This window comes from Sus scrofa, chromosome 9 (genome assembly GCF_054392235.1).
Source record: "Sus scrofa isolate SSC_HxYL_T2T_F1_AM1 chromosome 9, Sscrofa_HxYL_maternal_Yorkshire_Landrace_v2.0, whole genome shotgun sequence".
Lineage (NCBI taxonomy): Eukaryota > Metazoa > Chordata > Mammalia > Artiodactyla > Suidae > Sus > Sus scrofa.
In genome coordinates, this window is record NC_139391.1 from 86,481,203 (window position 1) to 86,504,799 (window position 23,597).

The 23,597-nt window shown below is 37.0% G+C and overlaps 1 protein-coding gene across 1 annotated transcript in view; it reads right to left on the bottom strand.

Annotated features, from left to right (window-relative positions):
• Positions 1–23,597, bottom strand: part of LOC146400019 (uncharacterized) — a 57,966-nt gene that overhangs the window by 33,041 nt on the left and 1,328 nt on the right. The window lies entirely within an intron of this gene.

Here is a 23,597-nt window from a genome sequence, read left to right on the forward strand (position 1 = left end):
AAATATGCTAAATAAGGTCATTCTCAAAGACATTAAAACAAATGAGCCTCATAGATTCACTGCAGACTTATGAGGAGGGGGTTAAAGGCCATTCACCATCCATTGGTTGGACAATGATCCCCTTCATAGATAATACAAGAGAAATTATCTTGGTATTTTAGGTCTAAAATCATATGTCATAATATATTTCTACATTACCCAAATAAAAAAGTAAAATATTACAAAGTTTGTTAGAGATTAAATATTTACCACACCATCCTCCTAATAGGTATGCACTCATTTAAAATGCAGCATCAACCTTATAAAAGGGAAAGGGGACTACATACCTACATATGTTAATACATTCATGCAAATATACATACATATATTCACAAATCTGGAGTCAGACTCTTATTTGCCTGAATCTTCAGCCCTGTGTTTTCCAGTCACTGTTTTCTCCCAATATAGGATGATACAAGCATGAAAATAGCTACTCTTTTAGTTTTTATTGTTTTCAAACTACAACATACTGCATCTAAGAGGCAATAATTGATTACAAAAAACTGCCTGATTAATAAAAGTAATGAACAAGTTATGGTCTGTACATATGTGTAAGTAAACATGTCATTGTAAGAAAACCCGTGATATTCTAATGTAAACTTAAAGTGATAACACTTACAGGCTGATGTGTTCTCTACCAACTGATAAAACAAATCTTTTTCTGCATGACTTCAAACACAACATGGTACTTTTAATCTGAATTTTATGATGAAAATATATTGACCATTAATTTTAAATAAATAGACCACTTAATATTCATATGAAAATATGGATACTACTTAGAGCATGAAAAATCCTAGCTCTGAAATTTAATTATTTAGGCTTTTAAAAAACTGTAGCACAGTTTTTAGAGTATAAATGATGAATTAACTAGTTGATAAAAGAAGTATGCTAATGAGACTTTGGTTCCTTTTACATCAGCTAATTTGTCTTTTTCACACTTTTTAAATATTAAGACTGTGTTTGTGTGTGTGTGTGTGTGTGAGAGAGAGAGAGACTGAATTAATGTAAATGATCCCTATATCAAGAAGAATAGCTTTGAGTACATGTGCTACTGATACTGGATCACCAGAATTAATTTGAAAATGACATTTAACCATATTGTTTGTTCATTAAGTTACAACATCCTCTAAATCTGGAATCTATTATGGTATATTATGGCTTGTTATATCTTATGCAATTTTATAATAAAATAATTTTAGCGGGTCTTCCCAGCAGATTTACCAGTACTGATTCCAGAAATTAAACCAAACTATTCAATTACATGTAATTGGCCAGTGCTCTCCTAACTCAAAAAACAACACTCATTAAACTTCAATACATCTTATTACTTGATATAACAAAAACATCATACATCAAAGCAAAGGAGCAACTGTAGTAAAACAAAATACCCTCTTCCTTTCTGGAGAGTGTTAGAAAATCTGATAGGTGAATTAAATCCACAGGGGAAGCTTAGAAGAGTAAAACAATAGAGATACATCTCCTCAGCAGAATTATGAACCTGTTAAAGGAGATTTCTCTCTGGAACTGTCATCAATGACCCCTACACTTGTTCACACTAGACCACCAATATTGTGTGACAAATGGAAGGTGTATGTTTCAATACAAAATGTCACATTAAAAGACTCTGATCGATACTCTGGCACTTCTCAAAGTTGAAACACATAGGCCATGATGTCACCATTGCTATTTCACATTTGTATTACTTTGCATTTTCCTAAAAATATTATTTATCACTGATTCTGTATACTTTTTCTTTACCACTGATACAAATTTTATTTCATATTGATGTGAATATGAGTAAGGAAATACTCTGCTATTCTATCACTACTACTGATTATAGTGTTTGCAAATTTCAAAGGTAAGTTCAAGAAGGACACTTTAAAGGCATTTCTACTTTACTTCACCAAAATGTTATGTTTTGTTACTGTAAGTTTTTAATTTTTTGATGTAAATGAACATGTGGCTATAGATTTAAATGTTCTGAGGAGTTCCTCAGAACACGACTGGTAGCCACTGCTGCCGGAATCTGGCCTCTGGTCTGCTGGTGTGGAATTAAAACACAGAGAGAGAGTTTTGGGTAAAGGAGAAAAAAAAATAGCTTTTTGCTTTTCCAGGCAAAGGAGGGTCAAATCAGGCTAATGCCTTAAAGACTGTGCCCCCCTTAAAAAGAATTGAGAGGAGTTTTATAGCAAAAAGGAGAAAAACAGGTTTTCAGATACGAATCAGGATTGGGACAAACATGCATTCTTCTTTCTTTGGGGGAATCTTAGTCATCAAAGCTAGAGTCAGGAGATCTCAGCCTGATCAAGATGGTGGTCTTCTGGGTTATTGCCTAGAATAACACTACTTGCAAAAAGGGAATATTGATCAGAGATTAGAACAAACTAGGAAAGTTACTGAAAAATGTCTTATGCTAATAATCTTAAAACACAAGTAATTATGCTCAGGGTGCCTAATCTTTAGTTTACAAGTGATTGTGTTTAGGTGCAATTCAGTCAGTGAGAAAGACAAAGAAGGACTCTAAGCTGTTCAATTTCAAAGTATTCATTTCTAAAAGAAACATAAGGAATGTAGCTTTTCTCTTAGGTGTATAAGATGCCTGTATTATTATGTGTATTCTTTTAGAGGGAAGCAGGATACTGCCCCAAGGTTGTACTATTGTTGCTTGACTGTTTCTCCCTTCCCTGATCAGCAACTGTCTGAACCTGTCCCTAGGAACTGAGGGAAGGTCATAATGGCTGAATGAGGCCCATTTCCTAACAAGAAATGGGGGACACAGAAAGGCTTTTGCACCCAGGAGCCACACAGAGCCATGTCCGGTTTCAGCATGAGGACATGGGTTCCATCCCTGGCCTTGCTCAGTGGGTTAAAGGATCCAGCGTTGCCGGGAACTGTGGTGTAGGTCACAAATGTGGCTCAGATGTGGCATTGCTATGGCTGTGTCATAGGCTGGCAGCTGCAGCCCTAATGCAACCTCTAGCCCAGGAACTTCCATATGCCCTGGGTGCAGCCCTAAAAAGAAGAGAAAAATTTTGAGAGAGCATTTCAGCTCAATCTTTATAAATATTTTGATTTATAGTCAGTGAGCTACAGAACAAGAAGCTGAGGCTTTAGAGAGAAGAGACTTGTGGGTGGAAGTCATGGAAAGGGAGAAAAGTAGAATCTTAAAAAATTTAAATTACAATTACATGAGTTTTTCATTTTAAAATCAGTATCTGCATAACAAACAGTCCCTTTTCCTCTGGGAGGTGGAGGAGGAAAAATGTTTACCATATGTTGGATATTCCAAATAAAGAGGGCGAAGAGTACTCCCTTTCTCTGCCTCTATAGTACAAGTGTTATCTATCAATAAAGCACTGTAGTCAGACCAGGTGGTCCACTTTAATGAGTCCTCCCGAGTGGCTATTAATAAGCATGTTATTATATAATGTCTCATTATCATTCTATCATTTATAATTGGTTCCTTTACTTCCTTCTTTTTTTTTTTTTTTTTTTTTTGGCTTTTGTTGTTGTTGTTGCTATTTCTTGGGCCGCTCCCACGGCATATGGAGGTTCCCAGGCTAGGGGTCGAATCGGAGCTGTAGCCACCGGCCTACGCCAGAGCCACAGCAACGCGGGATCCGAGCCGCGTCTGCAACCTACACCACAGCTCACGGCAACGCCAGATCGTTAACCCACTGAGCAAGGGCAGGGACCGAACCCGCAACCTCATGGTTCCTAGTGGGACTCATTAACCACTGCGCCACGACGGGAACTCCCCTTCATTTTTTAGAATACACTTCATGACACTTATGAAGAAGTTGAAATGCTTAGAAGAGCTCAGTGCAGCAAATTGTTTTGTGGTGAGGGGGAAACTTGATACTGGTGAAGAGGGAGCAAACAATGAATGAGCCAACATAATAGAGGATAACTAGTAATAAAGGAAAGACTAAATAATGATGAGTGGAATTTGTTAGTTTTCTATATCTCAGGATTTAGCACCACTTAACTAGACAAAATATGTACATATCTGGTTCAAATAATACTATGTTTTCTTCCTTGATATTCATTTATTCATTCAACAACTATTTATTGTTTACCTGTGTTATTTCTGGCAATGTGGTTTGAGGTAAAATTACTTTTTTTGCCCATGCACATGGCATGGGGAAGTCCCCAGGCCAGAGATCAAACACACACCACGGCAGTGACTCAGCCACAGCAGTGATAACACTTTTCCTTAAACCACTAGGCCACCAAGGAAGTCCTAAAATTACTTTTTAGACTTCCCAATAAACATGAATTTTAGGTCTCTTGCTTTTTTGCACTTATACAAGATAAGAACCATCTGACTGAAACTTGTGAAAACTTTGAAAAGGTGAATGAAACACTGTAACAAAAAACATCCACATTACTTAAAAATACAAGAAGCTATTATGTGGCATTACACAAAATGTATGTGTATTTCTGCTCTTTTCAATTTAGATTCTTTCCTTCAGAACAGTAGCATTCTATACCCCCTCTTTTGAGGAGACTACTTAGGCAGCTACCCAGTCAACACAGATATAAAGAAAAACAAACAAACAAAAAAAAAACCAGGGCAACGTATTTTCTCTAAAAAGAAAAATAAGCTGTATCTAGAACTATAAAACTGGTATTACATATTTTATAAAAAATATAAAATGCCAATCTTTAAAAAAATAATATAGACAATACTTAAACTTCAAAGAATTAGAAAAAATAGAGTAAGAATTAGAAAAATTTAGGAGTTCCCGTTGTGGCGCAGCGGAAACGAATCCCAACTAGGAACCATGAGATTTCAGGTGCAATACATGGCCTCGCTCAGTGGGTTAAGGATCCAGTGTTGCTGTGGCTATGGTATAGGCTGGCAGCTATAGTTCCAATTCAACCCCTAGCCTGGGAAACTCCATATGCTGCAGGTGCGGCCCTAAAAAGAAAAAAAAAAATTGGAAAAGTTTATAAAACAAACAATACATAAGCATAGAGACACAGCAGAATACCTAACCATAACTGGAGATCAAAAGAACTGAACCCAAACTTAATTAAAAAGAAGGTGATGTCTTTTCATACATCAGGATAAATGTTATGGCAATTTCTTAGAGAAAAACAAATATGGAAACCCACTATTTGTTGTACATAATTATGCTCCCAGCTGACTGAACAGCAAAGTTTGTACAGTTCTCATTCTACAGTGAGTTCAGTGATTCTAGACAAAAACATCAAGTATTCTTAGAGTTCTAATAAAGAGGATCCTCCCAGGCACATTTGTTAACAACGACCTCTATGTAATTAATTACTCTAGCCAAGTTCTAGTACCAGGAGTAGGAATAAAATATTTTCACAGATGATTGCATTTAATAGGGCTTATTTTTGTTTGGGTGTTTTATTTATTACACATGCATGCCTGATCATTTGTGAAACTAACAACCTTTAGGAATGTGAAGGTTAAAAGTGAGACTCTGTACTTTTCCATTAGTCATCAGGTACTAGATTCAAGCAGCAGATTGTGTCTTTCAATTGGTTTATTTAGCTAGTTCCGATGTTCTTGTGTGTTACTAACTTTTGTATTTGTGACTCAAAACATTGCTGCCAAATATTCTATGAGGTCTCCAAAATAATTCAATGAAAATAGCTTGGCAAATGACATAGGAACGATTATATTAAGCAAAAAGTTCAAATAAATCTACGAGTGAGTTGGGGTAGGGAGAAGTACTTCCATGGAAATAACTGTTAATAATGAGGATAACAAAAATAAGGCATTGATGATATACTAAGTGTTTAACATTAGCTAGGCAATAATGAAACTGTGATTGCAAGGTAATGAGTACATTCCAAGCAGAAATGAAACCAAAGTGGCAGGAAGAACAAGACAGGAAATGCAGAAGAGCAGGAAATGCAGCATCCTGGCAGAGTGTTTGCACCTAGATTCCCTTACAGAAGGCTTGGCTGGGCTACAGTGCCAATATTTGGCCAAACATCATTCTGGATGTTTCTGAGAGGGTATTTGTAGTTAAAATTTATATTTAAATTAGTGGACTTTTGAGTAAAGCAGATCGTCCCCCCCCATAATACAAGTGGGCCTCACTCAGTCAATTGAAGAACTAAATAGAATAAAAGACTGATCTTCCCAAAGCAAGAGGGAATTTGGCCAGCAGTTGGATTTTGGACTTGAACTGCAACACTGGCTCTTCCCAAGTTTCCAACTCTCTGCTTCTTTTTATCTTTGTTAATATTGATGTAAATATAGACATCAGCATTGATACAGACATAGACAAAGAGCAATACATCTTGTTGGTTTTGTTTCTCTAGCGAATCCTGGCCAATACATTGGAGTTACAGATTTTGGGGGTGAAGACTCCAAAATTAAAGTGCCATTCTCATGCCATTATATCAAGGGTACATGTTATCATCATGACTTATCACCACTGATGTTAACCTTGATCACCTGGCTGAGGTAGTGTAAGATTTCTCAGACGCAAAGTTACCATATTTCTGCCTTTCCATACTGTTCTCTTTGGGAGGAAGTCACCATATGCAGTTTACAGTTAAGGAGTAAGAAGTTATGTTCCACCTCCTTAAGGGAAGAACTCCTATGTAAATTATTCCAAATTCTTCTTTTTATTTCCCACATTTATTTATTCAATCATTTATTTACATCTATATGAACTTGGGGATGCATATTGCATAATTCAGGTTATGATCATATACCATATTTATTTATCATCATATACCATGTTATTGTGGTTCAAAGTGTACAAGCTTTAGCTGCTGGGAACTTTTTCACTGTCTCTTGTGTCCCTTTGATATACCTGCATCACTGTGGATTGCTGTAACTCTCTTTTGTTTGCTTAGCCAATTCCTTACCTTACAGAAGTACAAGATTCTTCAGGCTTATCTTATATATTTCTTGAACCAATCCTACAATAATCCCTTTCTCTAAGGATCCTTAGTTTCCTTCCTAACGATGTTAGAAATCAAGGTATGGGCACCAGGTAAGCTCATGCTACTCCCCAGTAGCATGTCATTGTTTCCATGTCTTCACAACTGACAGAGAAAGGACATCTATGTGTGTATAATAACATGTGAATATACACAAAAATATGTAAACATTTGTGTAAAAAAACCTTACTATTTGTATTTCCATTAAGCTAAAATGAGTTCATACCCGTGTCTCCAACCCTAATCCATTACTGCACTGATAGCCCCTTCCCTTGCTTATCTACAACCTCCCACTCCAACAACGAAAAACTTGGCTCCACTTGTGTCCTATCCATCAATTGTCCAATTCCCATATATATGTATGGGGGTATCAGAATTGGTCATCTGTAGCTCCACATGAAACCACTTTATTAACTATAGTATGGTGCTTACATACATTTTCTTTTGCATTTAAAGGCTCCATTCATCTCCAAAGTTACTTAGGTCAGTATCTTCCTCCCTCATCCCCATACTTTCAGCAAGGTCGTTTCATTTATTTATAATAAAGTTAGATTGTTTTGCCATATTTTATCTGCATCATTCCTGGGATCACACAACACGCTAAATTTTTTTTTTTTTAATTTCCATACATTTAAGCTCAGTCATTATATTGTAAAGTTCTGTGGGTTTTGACAATGCATAGTGTTTATATTCTATTTCATTAACTTCTGCTTTTCTATATATTATTTCCTTTCATCTTCTTAAATTAGATTTAATTTTGTCTCCTCTTTTGTGTCTTAATGTATAAGCTTAGCTAGTTCACTGTATGTCTTTTTTCTTTTCTAATATAGGCATGTAATATGAATCTTTACTGTGACTGGTTTTAAGATTTTATTTTGTTTTTTAGGATTCATTGAGCTTCTAGAATATGGGGATTGATATCTTCAGTCATTTTGGAAATTTCTCATATTTAATCTCTTCAAATATTTCTTCTGTCCCTTTTTTCTTCTTCTTGGACCTCAAGTACACACATGATAGACCATTTGGTACTGTCCTATAGATATCGGACACTATCTTCCATCTGCCCCCTCCCCTTTGGCTCTGCATATTTGGTTTGTATAATTTCTATTGACCTGTCTCAAGTTGCTATGTCCTTAAGTCCTAAAGTTCTGCTGTGTCCAGTTTGCTGATAATCTAAACGGACATTTATGTCTGATATTTTATTAATTCTTTTCCATCATTTTCATTTTTTTAACCAGTTCCCATCTCTTTCCCAAAACACCCTGTCTGTTCACACATGATGTCCATTTTTCCTACAGAGTCTGTAACATATTTATCATAGTGATTTTTTTTCTTTTTTTTTATTTTAGGGGCACACTTGTGGCATATGGAGGTTCCCAGTCTAGGGGTCCAATTGGAGCTATGGCTGCCAGCCTACACCACAGCCACAGCAATGCCAGATCCGAGCTGAGTCTGCAACCTACACCATAGCTCACAGCAATGCTGGATCCTCAACCCACTGAGCGAGGCCAAGGATCGAAGCTGTGTCCTCATGGATGCTAGTGAGATTTGTTTCCGCTGAGCCATGACAGGAATTCCAACCATAGCCATTTTAAAGTCCTGTTCAGATAATCCCAACATCTGGGCCATTTCTGTGTTTGCCTCTATTAACTGTTTTCTCTTTTGACCATGGCTCACATTTTCTTGGGCCTTTTCAAACCTCACTTTTTATTGTATGTTAGATATTATATAAAACAGTAAATAATTTTTACCCTAAAAAACTATCTTGCCACTTTTTCTGCTTTTTGAGTCCTTAGATTTGCTGAGTCTGGACACTGCTGAAATTAATTAGTTTCAGTTTACCATGTGCTTCAAATGTGTTTGGGTTCTTAGTGCTGGCAAAACCCCAGAGATGACTTTGTACCTGATATTCCATCCTCTCAACTATCTGCTCCTCTCTTAGCTCAGAGGCTTAGCTTCCAGCATGTCCACGGGATGTTCTCTTTACTGCCTAGTCTTGCCTGTTTTTCTGTGCCTCAGAACTCTCTCCATCCTGATGCCCTGCCCCAGCCTTCAGAGGATTGCTACAGTACACCTGAACAGGCCTGCTATCCTCAAAGGGATTGTTCCCAGCAATCCTGCCTCACTCTCTGCCTTTCACATACTACTTTTGAGCACTTAGCTAAGGACTTGGGAAGAGTCACAGGGTGGCTGCAGACTCAAGCTATGACTGGAGCTCCATGAGACTGAGAGCTTGCATTTCAGCTCACACACAGGTGTTAAAACATTTGGCTGGTCTCCCTTTACTTCCGTTTATGGTAGTAAAAAGCTACTTGGTGCACCATAAACACCATAAGCTATTCCGTAAGAAATGAAAACAGCTGTCATTCTTTTCTCTCTTAGGAAGTTCTTATTACCTTTAAATTTATTAAAGTTTACTTGTGGGAGTTCCTGTCATGGCTGAGGTAACAAACCCGACTGGTACCCATGAGGTTCAATCCCTGGCCCTGCTCAGTGGGTTAAGGATCCAGCGTTGCAGTGAGCTGTGGTATAGGTCACAGATGCAACTTGGATCCCGCATTGCTGTGGCTGTGGCATAGGCCAGCAGCTGCACTCTACTTCGACCTCTAGCCTGGGAACACAGAACGAGAACAAACAATCCAAAAATTTATTCAGAACCACAAAGACCCAGAATTGCCAAAGCAATTCTGAAGAACAAAAACCAAGCAGGAGGCATAAATGTCTCAGACTTCAGGCAATATTACAAAGCCACAGTCATCAAGACAGTGTGGTACTGGTACCGAAACAGACAGACCAATGGAACAGAATAGAGAACCCAGAAATAAACTCAGACACCTATGGTCAGTTAATCTTTGACAAAGGAGGCAAGAACATAAAATGGGAAAAAGACAGTCTTTTCAGCAAGTATTGCTGGGAAACCTGCACAGCTGCATGCAAATCAATGAAACTAGAACACACCCTCACACCATGTACGAAAATAAACTCAAAATGGCTTAAAGACTTAAATGCAAGACAAGACACCATCAAACTCCTGGAGGAGAACATAAGCAAAACATTCTCTGGCATCAACCTTACAAATGTTTTCTCAGGTCAGTCTCCCAAAGCAACAGAAATAAGAGCAAAAATAAACCAATGGGACCTAGTCATACTGACAAGCTTTTGCACAGCAAAGGAAACCAAAAAGAAAACAAAAAGACAACTTACAGAATGGGAGAAAATAGTTTTAAATGATGCAATGGACAAGGGCCTAATCTCTAAAATATATAAGCAACTTATACAACTCAACAGCAAAAAAGCCAACAACCCAATGGAAAAATGGGCAAAAGACCTCAATAGACATTTCTCCAAGGAAGACATTTCTCCATCTGGCCAACAAGCACTTGAAACAATGTTCAACATCACTGATTATTAGAGAAATGCAAATCAAAACAACCATGAGATACCACCTCACACCAGTCAGAATGGCCATCATTAATAGGTCCACAAATAATAAATGCTGGAGGGGGTATGGAAAAAAGGGAACCCTCCTGCACTGGTGGTGGGAATGGAAGCTGGTACAACCACTGTGGAGAACAGTACCTTAGAAAACTACACATAGAACTACCATATGACCCAGCAATCCCTCTCTTGGGCATATATCCGGACAAAACTCTACTTAAAAAAGACACACACCCCCACATGTTCACTGCAGCCCTATTCACAATAGCCAAGACATGGAATCAACCCAAATATCCACTGACAGATGATTGGATTAGGAAGATGTGGTATACATACATGATGGAATACTACTTAGCCATAAAAAAGAACAAAATAATGCCATTTGCAGCAACATTGATGGAACTAGAGACTCTCATCCTGAGTGAAGTAAGTCAGAAAGAGAAAGACAAATACCATATGATATCACTTATACCTGGAATCTAATACATGGCACAAATGAACCTTTCCAGAGAAAAGAAAATAATGGACTTGGAGAACAGACTTGTGGTTGGAAGGGGAAAGGGGAGGAAGTAGGAGGGACTGGGAGCTTGGGGTTAATAGATGCAGAATGTTGCCTTCAGGATGAATCAGCAATGGGATCCTGCTGTGTACTACTGGGAACTCTGTCTAGTCACTTATGGAACACGTAATGTGAGAAAAAAGAACGTATACATGTGTGTGTAACTGGGTCACCATGTTGTACAGTAGAAAAAAAAAATATATATATATGTAAATGATAAAAAAATAAAAACTAAAAATATTAAAATAAAATAATAGGAAAAAAAATAATAAAAAAAGAAAGTTCACTTGTGTCCTCAGTTCTCTAAGTTGTGTGTGTGTGTGTGTGTGGTTTTTTTTTTATTTATTTATTTTTCTGTAGCTTATGCTTTTTTTTTTTTGAGGGGTAGAAAAAGTGTAAGGTTATTATACATAACTGAATTGTTATGAAGTGGAATAATCTCTTACTACTTTGTAAATTCTGACTGGACACTGTATTTTTGTTTTATAGTCCTTTCAATACACCTTGTCAAGAGTTCTCTTTTCAACAGCAGTGATGACTGATCACTAAAGAGTGAACTTTCTTTTTTCTCTTAACCATTTAACTTTATTCACTGTTCTCCCTTCCATTCATGTAGTAAAAACTACTTGATCCCCTTGTGACTATTATTATCTGGCCTTATTTCCCATTCTCTGAGTCTCTAACACCGATAATGTTTCCTTTTCCACCTACCTGTGCATAGTTGGGCCTCCCCATACTTTGAGAACAATTCTGACTTTGGAAAGAGAGCAGAACTTGCCCTAAAGGGCCTTGATTTACTATTAAGCTCCATTCTTTTGTACCCACCAAAGAGGTATCATTGCTCAGACATTCTGCCTACATACATAATTTGTATTATGTTGGCTCTTTGTTCAGAACTTCCCATACTGTTTTAAGGATAGCATCTTCCTGAAAGCTTTTGTTTCTTTAATATTAACCATCTAGTACAAGCCAGGAATCAGAAAGTACTGCTTCAAAGCTGGGCTGACTTTTTGGATTTGATTAACTGCCCAGCTGAACACAAAAACTTGCTTATCATTCTCTGACTTCACTGATCTCTATAGTTATGAACTCTGAAGGGAAACAAAAGCTGCCAACTCCTCTTCCCTCCAATCACTCCAACTTGAATAGTCTCATTGTCTCCCATGTCACTTAGTAGATTTGTTGCCTAACCTGAGATTACTCTTCTGATTATTTAATAATTAACCTTGTAGTACAAACACAGCAGAAATTAATTAAGATACTAATACCAGGAGAATATATTATTCTCCTAGAAAGATGTGAATCTTAATCTCCTGGAAAGGTTTGAATCCCAAATAATCATGAATTTGCAAGACATATAGGGATATACTTTGAATATAGTGGGCTTCACCTATTTCTTGATGACCAGGGTCTATTACTAATCTAATGACCGTGTTGATTTACCAGCCATCTCATTGATCCCACTCCACTACTTCATCAGAAAACAAAGTATGTAAAACAAATACTGAAACTTCAAATTATGTATAGCTATTCCTCATCTACACTATTTATGTTGTTTAAGCTTTTGGATTTTTTTGGCTTTTTAGGGCCGCACCTGTGGCATATGGAAGTTGCCAGGCTAGGGATCAAATTGGAGCTTAGCTTCCAGCCTACGCCAGAGCCACAACAATGCAGGATCTGAGCTGCATCTGCGGCCTACACCACAGCTCAGGGCAACACCAGGTCCTTAACCCATTAAGCAAGGTCAGGGATCGAACTTGCGTCCTCATGGTTACTAGTCAGATTTGTTTCCGCTGAGCCACGAGAACTCCTGTTTAAGCTTAAAAATACTTTTTTCCAACTGCCATTATTTCACTTCTTCCACAATCTCTCAGGTAATATTCAGCAATAACCAAGCCTTTCTGATTCTATTTTCCAATTAGTTGTAGCTATTCAACTTCTCTGTCCCCTAGGCATCATTACTTTTGTCTGGGGTCCTTCTCAAACTTCTTATCTAGTCTCTCAGCCTCCAATATCCCTCCCATTCAGTTCCCATGCATTTCCAGTAACAATTCCGTAAATGATCTTTTAAAAATACATACATGACTATAATGATTGGCACTACGGCATAACTCCTTAATGAAAAGGATCCTTCATGACTAATTTATTTTCTCAGTTTTCAGCCTAATCTCATTTTCTACTTAGTTTTCACTTGCACACTATGCTCCATATTCATAGTTAAATATACCTTACTCTTTCAGAGCCTGTGCACATGTTCTTTTCTTGCATATAATTCCACTTCCAGCTTTACTCAGTGAGCTTTTCCTCAAGTAGCCCCTCCTGCAGAACGTCTTTTTTAATCCCTAAGTCTGTATCCAATGCCATCTCTCTATATAGCCTATGCAAATCCTTATCTTAGCACTTAACACCTTATATTGTATTTGTTGAGTTACTTAACCCTCTTTCTCACTTGGCTTTAGGTAATGTTGATGAATTCAATTCTATCAAAATGAACTTCTGCTCTTTGAAATACACAGTTAAAGGAATGAGAGAGAGCACAGCCACAGTTAAGAAAAAAATTCTGCATATCCCTGATAAATACTTTTTTTTCAGAACACTTTTCCAAAGGTACTATGAGAATGGCAAATAAGAACTTAGAAAGATGTTCAACATCAGTAACCGTTAGGGAAATGCAAGCTAAAACCATAATAAAAAACCACTACTCCTTTATCAGAATGGCTAAAAAATTTTTAAAATGACTATACCAAGTATTGGTAAAAGTTTAGCTCAGTGGAAACTTAAACACAGCTAATGCGAATATAAAATGATACAGCCACTTTGGAAAGTAGTTTGGCAGTTTCTTAAAACTTTAAACATTCAACTACCATAAGTCATTCTACTCCTGGGTGTATACTCCAAAGAAATGTAAGCAACATGTCTTGGAAAGTCATGTACATGAATGTTCAGAGCAGCTTTGCTTGTAACAGCCAGAAAGTCAAAATGTAGGCCAAAATATCAAACAACAGGTGAAGAGACAAATTGTGGTATATACTTAAAGTGAATGCTCCTCGGCAATAAAAAGGGATGGACTCTGAGTACTTACAAGATGGATGAATCTCAAAATGAGCAGACAGTGAAAAAAGTCAGACAAAAAAGAGTACATAATGTTTGATTTCATTAATGTAAAATTCGAGAAGATGTAAGCTTATCTATAAGGACAGAAAGCATATCGGTAGAAGAGTAGCAAGCATGAGGTTACAAAAAGACACAAAAAAAAATCCTTGTGGTTGTGAATATGTTCATTATTTTGATTATAGTTTTGGTTTTACAAGCATATTCATATGTTCAAACTTCTCAAATTTTACTCCTTAAACATGTACAGTTAAGGGAATGTCAATTATACTCCAATAAAACTTTAAAGAAATTTTTTAAAAATCTTCACATTCCTCACTTCTCTAATAAGGAATCCTCATCAGTCTTTTAGTACCAGTTAGATAACATTCTTTAATGCATGTCTATCATTCATATACCTTGTCATATTTCAATGTTTTTGTTGATTTACCTATCAACCTCACTAGATTTATAAACAATTTGAAGGGAGATATTATTTTTGAGATTGATTTCTTAGAATACACACTCTTTCTGAACATACACATTGGTTTTGTCCCAGGTAGAACAGTGACTTGAATGGACACTGGCCTGTACTGATACCTGTTGACTAAAGAAAAATGTACAATCTCAAAGTTGTAAACTACATTTTACTAGGGGACCTGTGGACTATAGCCCAGGAAACAGCCATAGCTCTGAGGACTAGCTCTGAGCTGTTCAGATAGCTCTGAGGAACTGCTCCAAAGAGGTAAGGGAGGAGCCAGGACAGATAGGAGTTTTTGCTGGGGAAAAACAAAACGTATAATCACACATCAGAAGATAGCTGCTAACCACAAAAAACAGACATCTCAAGTTGGTGATTCCTATGTAAGGGAAGATGCAAGAGTCTGCATTTACCGATTTCTTAGATATGCATCTCAACTACCTAAAGCCAGTACCCTGTTTTTCTCCGTCCTGAATTCCCCTCAGGATGCACCCTCAGGGGGAGCTGCAGTGGCCGATGGCTTGAGGGTAGAGCAACATCCCTTGGTTACTGGAATAGCAGGCAATATTCATTGTTTACTGAAATGGCAGGCAACAATTTTTGTCTACTTGCCAGATGCCCTCATCTACATACTAATATCTGTTGTTAAGGCCCTCATCTACATACTAATATCTGTTGCTAAGGCCATCATTATTAATTACTAATAATTAATTAGTATTAATTTTAAGACTAATCTGAGAGATTGTCAGAATTGAACATCTTCAAAGTGATATTTAAGAATCTTGAAAATAGAAATCAGAAGGTTAAATAATATACTTTGACATACATCTTGCAGGTATGCCAGCTTCTACTTGACTCTTCTGTTTTAATTGAAAACTAACCTGGTCCTCCTACACACTTGTCATTTACGGAAATTCTCAAGAAATTTTCTAAGGGATTTCATGCAGAGAAACAAAAGAGATAATAATGCTAATAGGCCAAACTGTATCAAATTGTCATAATTTAAGAGTCATAGTGGGGAGGACCTTTGGAAAGCCATGTTCAAGAAGAGAAAAAAAGTACAATGAAAAATAAAGTATTTGGGGTTAGCATAAAAGTCTCACTAGACACTAAGATGAGATATATACTGTATTATTTTCTCCCTTAAACTAAAATTTTCTAGTTATATATAATTTAAAAAGTCCTAGGAACTCTTATTGGTGTTTTGTGTTGTGGTATAGAACTCTGTTACCTAAAAGAACAGAATACATCCTAACCACATGTGACTCTGGAGCACTTGAAATGTGGCTACTCTGAATTAAATTGGGCCAATCTTTAATCTCATATGATAAACAGAATGTAAAATGTTTTGTTAATTCTTATATTTATTTTGAAATAATAATGTCAGACATAATGGCTTATTAAAATTTATTTCACCTATTTCTTTTTATTTTTTCTAATGTGGCTACTAGAAAATTTTAACTTACATATATAGCTTGCATTTGTTGCTCAATTATATTTTTGTTGGACTGCACTTTATAGAGAGAATAAACTTCCATCCAGTGCCTGAACTGGCAACTGTCATTTCAGAGGAAGAATTTTCATACTTATAGGTTAATCCTTTTACATTGTATTTTATTTGGATAAAGAAACAAAAGAAAGGATTTCAAAATTTTAATACCAAATGTCATTGGGAGTGACAAAAAAGTTGGGAGGATGTTGGGATATTGAGAACTGAGGCTATTGGGAACAAACATAGGGGGCATTTTGGTTATTAAAAAAAGTCTCAAGGCTAATCTTATAAAAGAGAGGCTGAGATAAAGGTAAAGCCAAACTGGACTGTAGAAGGGGAATTTTTCATTTTTGCTGCAGCAGCTTGAAAAAAGAGGAGTCTGGCCCCTAGACTTAGAGGAAAGCATTTGGGGAAAATCTCAATAAAGAGTCAGAATGGGCTCCTGGGGATCTGATGGCAGCCTGGGCTCAGAAGGAATCACTCCAATATGACTCTTGGGCAGAAAATGAACTCTGAATTTTAGTAAAAATCAATGCTGGATACTGGGATTTAAGTTGTTTGCTGTTTTGTGTACCTTAACCACTTTTTAACTCCTATAAGTCTGTGGTAATAGTCTGTTACACATACAGCTTTCCGTTCACGGTGACCTGTAGTATGACAGAAAGGAACCGTGTTTAAAGGAGTGGCAAAGGGATGCAGAGAGAGCAATGAAGATTTCAGAAATAGTAATAAGACAGTACAAAGTGATCACAATTTGAACCAGGAGCACAGCACAGAAAATAATGACAATCAATCACCAACAAAAAGTGATAAGCCTTCCATCTCAGAAATCTTTAGAAAAATTGGAGTACACTCCCTGGAAAAGAGGCTACACGTTATTTGCCTATTAATGGAAAGGGTGACTCTGGAAGACTAGAGAACTAGGGAGACACACTGAGTAATTTATACATACGGAATCTCTACTCAGATTTTTTTCAGTTTCTTATCCACTTTCAATTCCTTTCTCAGATTTAATATTTAATGAGAAAGAACAAATTAATTTAATTACAAGCTCTAACTAGATTTTTAAAACATCCTTTTGAGCTTGGGAGATACTAGTTGTCAAAGTGGTAAGATCTCAACATTTAGAAACTTCCTTAAGACTTACATTTTACATTTTTAATTTGATTTTTATTCCTTTTCTCTTTAAATGTATTATATTTTGAAAATCATTCATATGATTGGGGCATCGATATTTTTTAAATGACAGTCCATAAAATGACGAGTCTACTTCGATGTCTGCCCACTATTCTGTACCTTGGTGATTACTGATGAAAATATGAAGAACACATAGCCAGAATCCAGGGTACCCAAGCTATCTTATAAATAAAAATAAAAATTTGCCCCTTTAAACGTTAAACTGCAATATAAACAATGATACAATGATAACACTTTTTTTTTTTTTTTTTTTTTGTCTTTTTGTTGTTGTTGTTGCTGCTATTTCTTGGGCCGCTCCCGCGGCATATGGAGGTTCCCAGGCTAGGGGTTGAATCGGAGCTGTAGCCACTGGCCTACGCCAGAGCCACAGCAACGCAGGATCCGAGCCGCGTCTGCAATCTACACCACAGCTCAAGGCAACGCCGGATCGTTAACCCACTGAGCAAGGGCAGGGACCGAACCCGCAACCTCATGGTTCCTAGTCGGATTCGTTAACCACTGCGCCACGACGGGAACTCCCGATAACACTTTTTAAACAGAGAAAATAAAATAAAATTGTAAAAAAAAAGGAAAGAAAAATGAATCTTTTCAGGGTTTTCTAAAAATAAATGTGAGGTCACCTAAGTATTGATATACTACAATTGAATCTTGCCTCTGTTCTCTATCTAATTCGTAGTTACTGTTCCCTAAAGCCACTTTTGAAAATGAGAAGAAATAAAAGAAATAATGGCTAGCAAATATAACACCACAGTTGGACAGCCATCTTTATCTAGTTGGTTTTTGGGTTTTTTGTTTTTTGTTTTTTGCTTTTTAGCATCTCACATGCGGCATATCAAAGTTCCCAGGCTAAGTGTCAAATCAGAGCTGCAGCTGCCGGCCTATGCCTCAGCCCCAGCAATGCAGGATCCTTAACCCACTGAACAAGGCCAGGGATGGAACTGCATCTTTATGAATACTAGTCTGGTTCATTAGCAGCTGAGCCACAAAAGGGAACTCCTAATTGGGTTTTATAACCTATTTTCTTGCAATTAATCCTTAATTTACAGCCAGGGTTTTTGGTTTTTGGTTTCTTTTTTTTTTTTTTTTTTGTCTTTTTGCCTTTCCTAGGGCCGCACCCATGGCATATAGATAGAGATTCCCAGGCTAGGGGTCTAATCAGAGCTGTAGCCACTGGCCTATGCCAGAGCCACAGCAACTCGGGATCCGAGCCAAGTCTGCAACCTACACCACAACTCATGGCAATGCGGGATCCTTAACCCACTGAGCAAGGCCAGGTATCGAACCCACAACCTCATCGGTCCTAGTTGGATTCGTTAACCATTGAGCCATGACAGGAACTCCCAGCCAGGGTTTTTAATCTGGTCCTCATGGACAGACTTCAAGGATATCTGTGAATCCTTTGAAATCTTTTTTTATGTCTCTTTTATTCCCCCTTGGGAAAGGAGGCTTCATTTCATATTCCAGATTATTAAAGAGATCTGTGACCTAAAAAAGTTTTAACAGTTGCTGCTTTGGAATGTATTTTAAATGAACTCTAATTTGGCAAACCCAGTTATCTCTTAAAGAAAACCTATTGTCTTATATGTGAAGAATTAGACCAAGATTTGAAAATACAAATAGTCTTGAGATTCTTGATTAGGAAATAACATTTAGAAAAAAAGCAAAAATACCTTTGATATTTAAGATCCTATCTCTCTAAAAAATCTTAAAAAAAAAATTCTTGCTTTTATCATTCTCTTTCATGAAAGCCCATAGCAGTTTTATTCCCTTCACAGTCTCTAGTATGAAGTTTAAGAATTATTCTTTCATTAGCATATATCTTTCAGTGTTCATATATTTTAACTTTTTCTAGACAAAAATCCATCTTTCTAATTAAATATAGATATTTCTGCTACAGTGGTTAATAGCTTAGGCTTTGGAATCAAAATATCCAAGTTTGAATTCTGATATATGCTAGTCTGAGGCCATAGAAAAGTTGTAGTACCTGGAAACCTCTATTTCCTCTATTTCAAAAAAGATGTGGGATAATAACAGAACCTAATTTGAAGTGTTTCTATAAAAATTAAATTAGGTTATGTAAAGAAGGCTTGATACAATAAATTCATTCCTTCCAAACAGAACAGCCCTCTCAAATTCAAGTTATTCTCATCAGAAATTATAATTAAGGAGTTCCCGTCGTGGCGCAGTGGTTAACGAATCCGACTAGGAACCATGAGGTTGCGGGTTCGGTGCCTGCCCTTGCTCAGTGGGTTAACGATCCGGCGTTGCCGTGAGCTGTGGTGTAGGTTGCAGACGCGGCTCGGATCCCGCGTTGCTGTGCCTCTGGCGTAGGCCAGTGGCTACAGCTCCGATTCAACCCCTAGCCTGGGAACCTCCATATGCCGCAGGAGCGGCCCAAGAAATAGCAACAACAACAACAACAAAAACAACAAAAAAGGACAAAAGACAAAAAAAAAAAAAAAAAAGAAATTATAATTAAGACAAAGATCCTGCAGAAGATTCAGATGCACTGAAGTCACTAACTTGTTTTAATTACTTTTACTTTTTCTAGCTTTATTGAGATATAATTGACATATAATATTGTGTAAGTTTAACGTGTACAATATGTTGATTTAATACTCATACATTACAAAATGATACCACAGTAACTTGCATTAGCTAACACCTGCATCATCTCACATGATCACCATTTCATTGTTGTGGTGAGAGTATTTAAGATCTACTCTTTCAAGTACACGATACCATGTTATTAATTACAGTCACTATGCTTTACATTAGATCCCTAGAACTTATTCATCTTATAACTGGAAGTTCATCCTCTTTGATCAGCACCTCTCTTTTGTCCTACTCTCCAGCTCCTGGTAACCACCATCCTAGTCTCTGTTTCTATGAGCTCAGCTTTGTAAAATTCCACATGTATGTGATATCATACAGTATTCATCTTTGTCTGACTTACTTCACTTAGCATAATGCCTTCAAGTTCTACCCATGTTGCCACAAACAGCAAGATGTTTCTTCTCGGCAATCAACAGTCACCTGCGTGTGTGTCTGTGTGTATACACACATATACACAGATGTATAGCGTATATATACATACATATACACACACACTTCTTTTTGATTGATTCACCCACTGACAAACACTTAGGTTGTTTCAAGATGTTGGCTATTGTGAACAATGCTACAATGAACATGGGAATTCAGCTATCTCTTCAAGACCCTGTTTTCATTTCCTTCAGATACCTACTGAAGAAGTGGGCTTGCTGGATCATATGGCAGATTTAGTTTTAATTTTCTGAGGACCATCATACTGTTTTCCAGAGTGACTGAAATAATTTACATTTCCACCAACAGTGCAAAGGATCCCTTTTCTCCACATCCTTACCAACACTTCCCTGTTGAAGAGGTGGGAAGATGAAGAAAGCCCTCCCAGGCCTTCTGACCTCAGTGTGGAAAGCCAAGCACCAGATTCCCCTCTGGTGTTTGCATAGCTGGGAGCTTCGCTAGTTGTCCCTGATGAAGAGACTGGACTTGAATGATCTTAATTCTAATTGCAAATCTGCTTATATCTTCTAGCTTTCCCTGCTCCGCCTCTAAGCTCATTCCTTGGCTTATCCCTCTTTTCCCCTATTCTTTCCCAACCCAAACACTCTATACCCTCTAGACTGAATTGCTGATCATCTCATCAACAAAGAATGTGGATTGTGAGGCTGACAAACTTTGACTTAAATTCTGTGTTGCTTATTATCTGCGTGATGTGGGACACATTGCTTCACCTCACTAAGCCTCAGTTTTCTCATGTGTAATAAGGGGGGAAGTTATACATTTTTCATAGGTTCTGGAGCTTCAAAGGGCTCATGTTATGGTTACTTATTGCTGAATAACAAACCACCTTGGATCACAGTAGGTTAAAATAGTGAGTTACATTTATTTTGCCCATAAATCTTCAATTTAGGTAAAGTTCCAAGAGAAAGAAAGCCAGGTGGAAAACAATGCCTTTTATGACCTCACCTGGAGGTCTTAGAGGGTGACTTCTGCTATTTTCTGCTCATTAAGGAAGTCACAAAATTCCACTGTTTCAAGGGGAGTGAAAATAGACTCTACTGTTTGAAAGGCCTTAACTTTTATGCAAACTTCCTCTGAAAGAAATTTTGCCATATGGTTGATTACTCTTAGGATCGAGGTGATTTACCATTACAGTTAAAGAGAAAACCAGAATGTGAGGCAAAGCTAAGTTCTCAAGAGAAAATTAAACATAGAAAAATTCCTTAGCTCCAGTATCATTGGTGAGTACAACCAGAAATCACTACAGAAGAATTATCACCTATTCAGAGTTCTCCTGGACTTTTAAAGGATATGGCCTTCATATCTGTTATCACAGAGACTGAAATGGAACTCAGGAAATCATTGTTAACCAAACAATTGCAAGCTTTGCCAGTAATTTTCCTTTCAAAATGTCCTTTAGTGATGAAAATCAGAGTACAGGAGCAAATGCACCAAGTATTCAACACCTATTTTTAAAAATATTCATTGTTATTTGGGCAATAAATTTTTCATAATAACATTTAAATTTACTACATAACTTAGGGTGCCAACTCCTGGGTAAGACCCATTGAGACTGGCATTATTACTATCCCCATTTTACAGATAATAAGTTAGGTATAAAGAAGGTTAAGTATCTTATACAAACTCTGTATATCCCAATCAGGCTGGGCTCATCCTCAGGTAATGTGGCTGTAAAGGCTATATTTCTAACCATGCCACTAAACTGCTTATTACAGCGATCTTCTTTTAAAAAGACTCACTCCTATGTGAAATCCAGTTATTTGGATAAGGACATGCTGTGCAGCCAGAATTTTTAAAGTTAAGTGATAAAGATAGTTGAGAGAATAATGAGTAAGTATTCCCATGAGAATTAAAAAAAGAAAAAACTTTTATCCAAAAAGTTAAACTTGCTAATTCAAAAATGCATGTAGTAGACCAAATGAAAATAGCCTCAGATTACAAATGACTATATTTTGCATGGTTTCTTCCATTTATATCTATATGTTCTAAATGTGAATATATTTTCCAGCCTTTATAATACTTCATATACTAGCTACTGCATACTGCTTTTACTTAGTGATATACTATTATCACTTCTTATGTAACATAACATGGGCTTTACCAGATCTCATTGCATGGCTATTCTATATTAAGTTATCCTGTAGAGTCATACAGGTGGACTGTCAGAATAGATACATAAGTTGCTCTTCTTTCTTCTCTCGCATGTTCTGATTTGTTTTAGCTATACTATTTATTTTGAAATTTCAAAAAATGTTAGTGGAAAATAACCATTCCTCTACCCACTTTTAGGAGAAAATTTGATGGGATAAATGATTTACTCAATGGCCCACAGGAAGACAAGGGCTAAAAAGGGTGGAGAATGATTTAATCAACATGGCATTGTTGGATATTTAAATGAAAACATTTTGTACAAAAATCATATTAGTTCTCATTAGGGTCAGGATAAATTCCAAAGGATGTGAATGCAGGATGTGAAAATTTAAATTTTTAATACTCTTGCTACATAATGCCTAACTGCTTGCTAGTAATTTTATGAGCTTATATCTTCACCAATATAGTGTGAGAAAGCTCATTATCTTACACATATATATATAATTTTGGTATTAAAATTATATATTTGTTATTTTTCCATCCCTGGCCTGGCCTGGGAACTTCCACATGCTGCTGGGCGGGGGGGCGCGGGGGGGGGGATTCATATTGCTTTGATTTCTTACTTTTTTTTACATATCTTCATATTCTCTTGGTCAAACAAATCTATCCTGTCAGAACATAGAAATAAATTACTATGACTTTCTTCCTGGGTTACTATATATACATGCTGTTACCCTGATTATAACAATGACTTTCATTCACTAAACATTAAACAGTGCAGGCAATGAGTAGCCTGAGCTTGACAGTCATTTCCATTATCTCATTTAACCCTCAAAACAACTCTGTATTGTTATTCTCATTTTCTTAACGCTTTGAGGTGTTAAGGAGAGTAGACCCAAGTCACAGAGATGAGCTGAAACACAGTATTTGAGCAGACTCACACCCTTGTAATTAAGCACTTAGGGGGCGGGGGAGGGCGCACCTTGCGCAAAAACAAAAACAACCAGAACAAAACCAAAGCCGGTTCCCGCCCACTCACTGTTTTCTTCTAATAATCACGAGATTCTAAATTAAAACAGATGTGACTTTTTGGCTGCCAGACATGGCTATCGACCAGTTTATCTCACTCCTAGCGTCTCTAGTGTCAGGGGTCACTTGAAGAGGCAAACAGGTTTGAGGCAAACAGTACACGTCTTTCCCCTTCG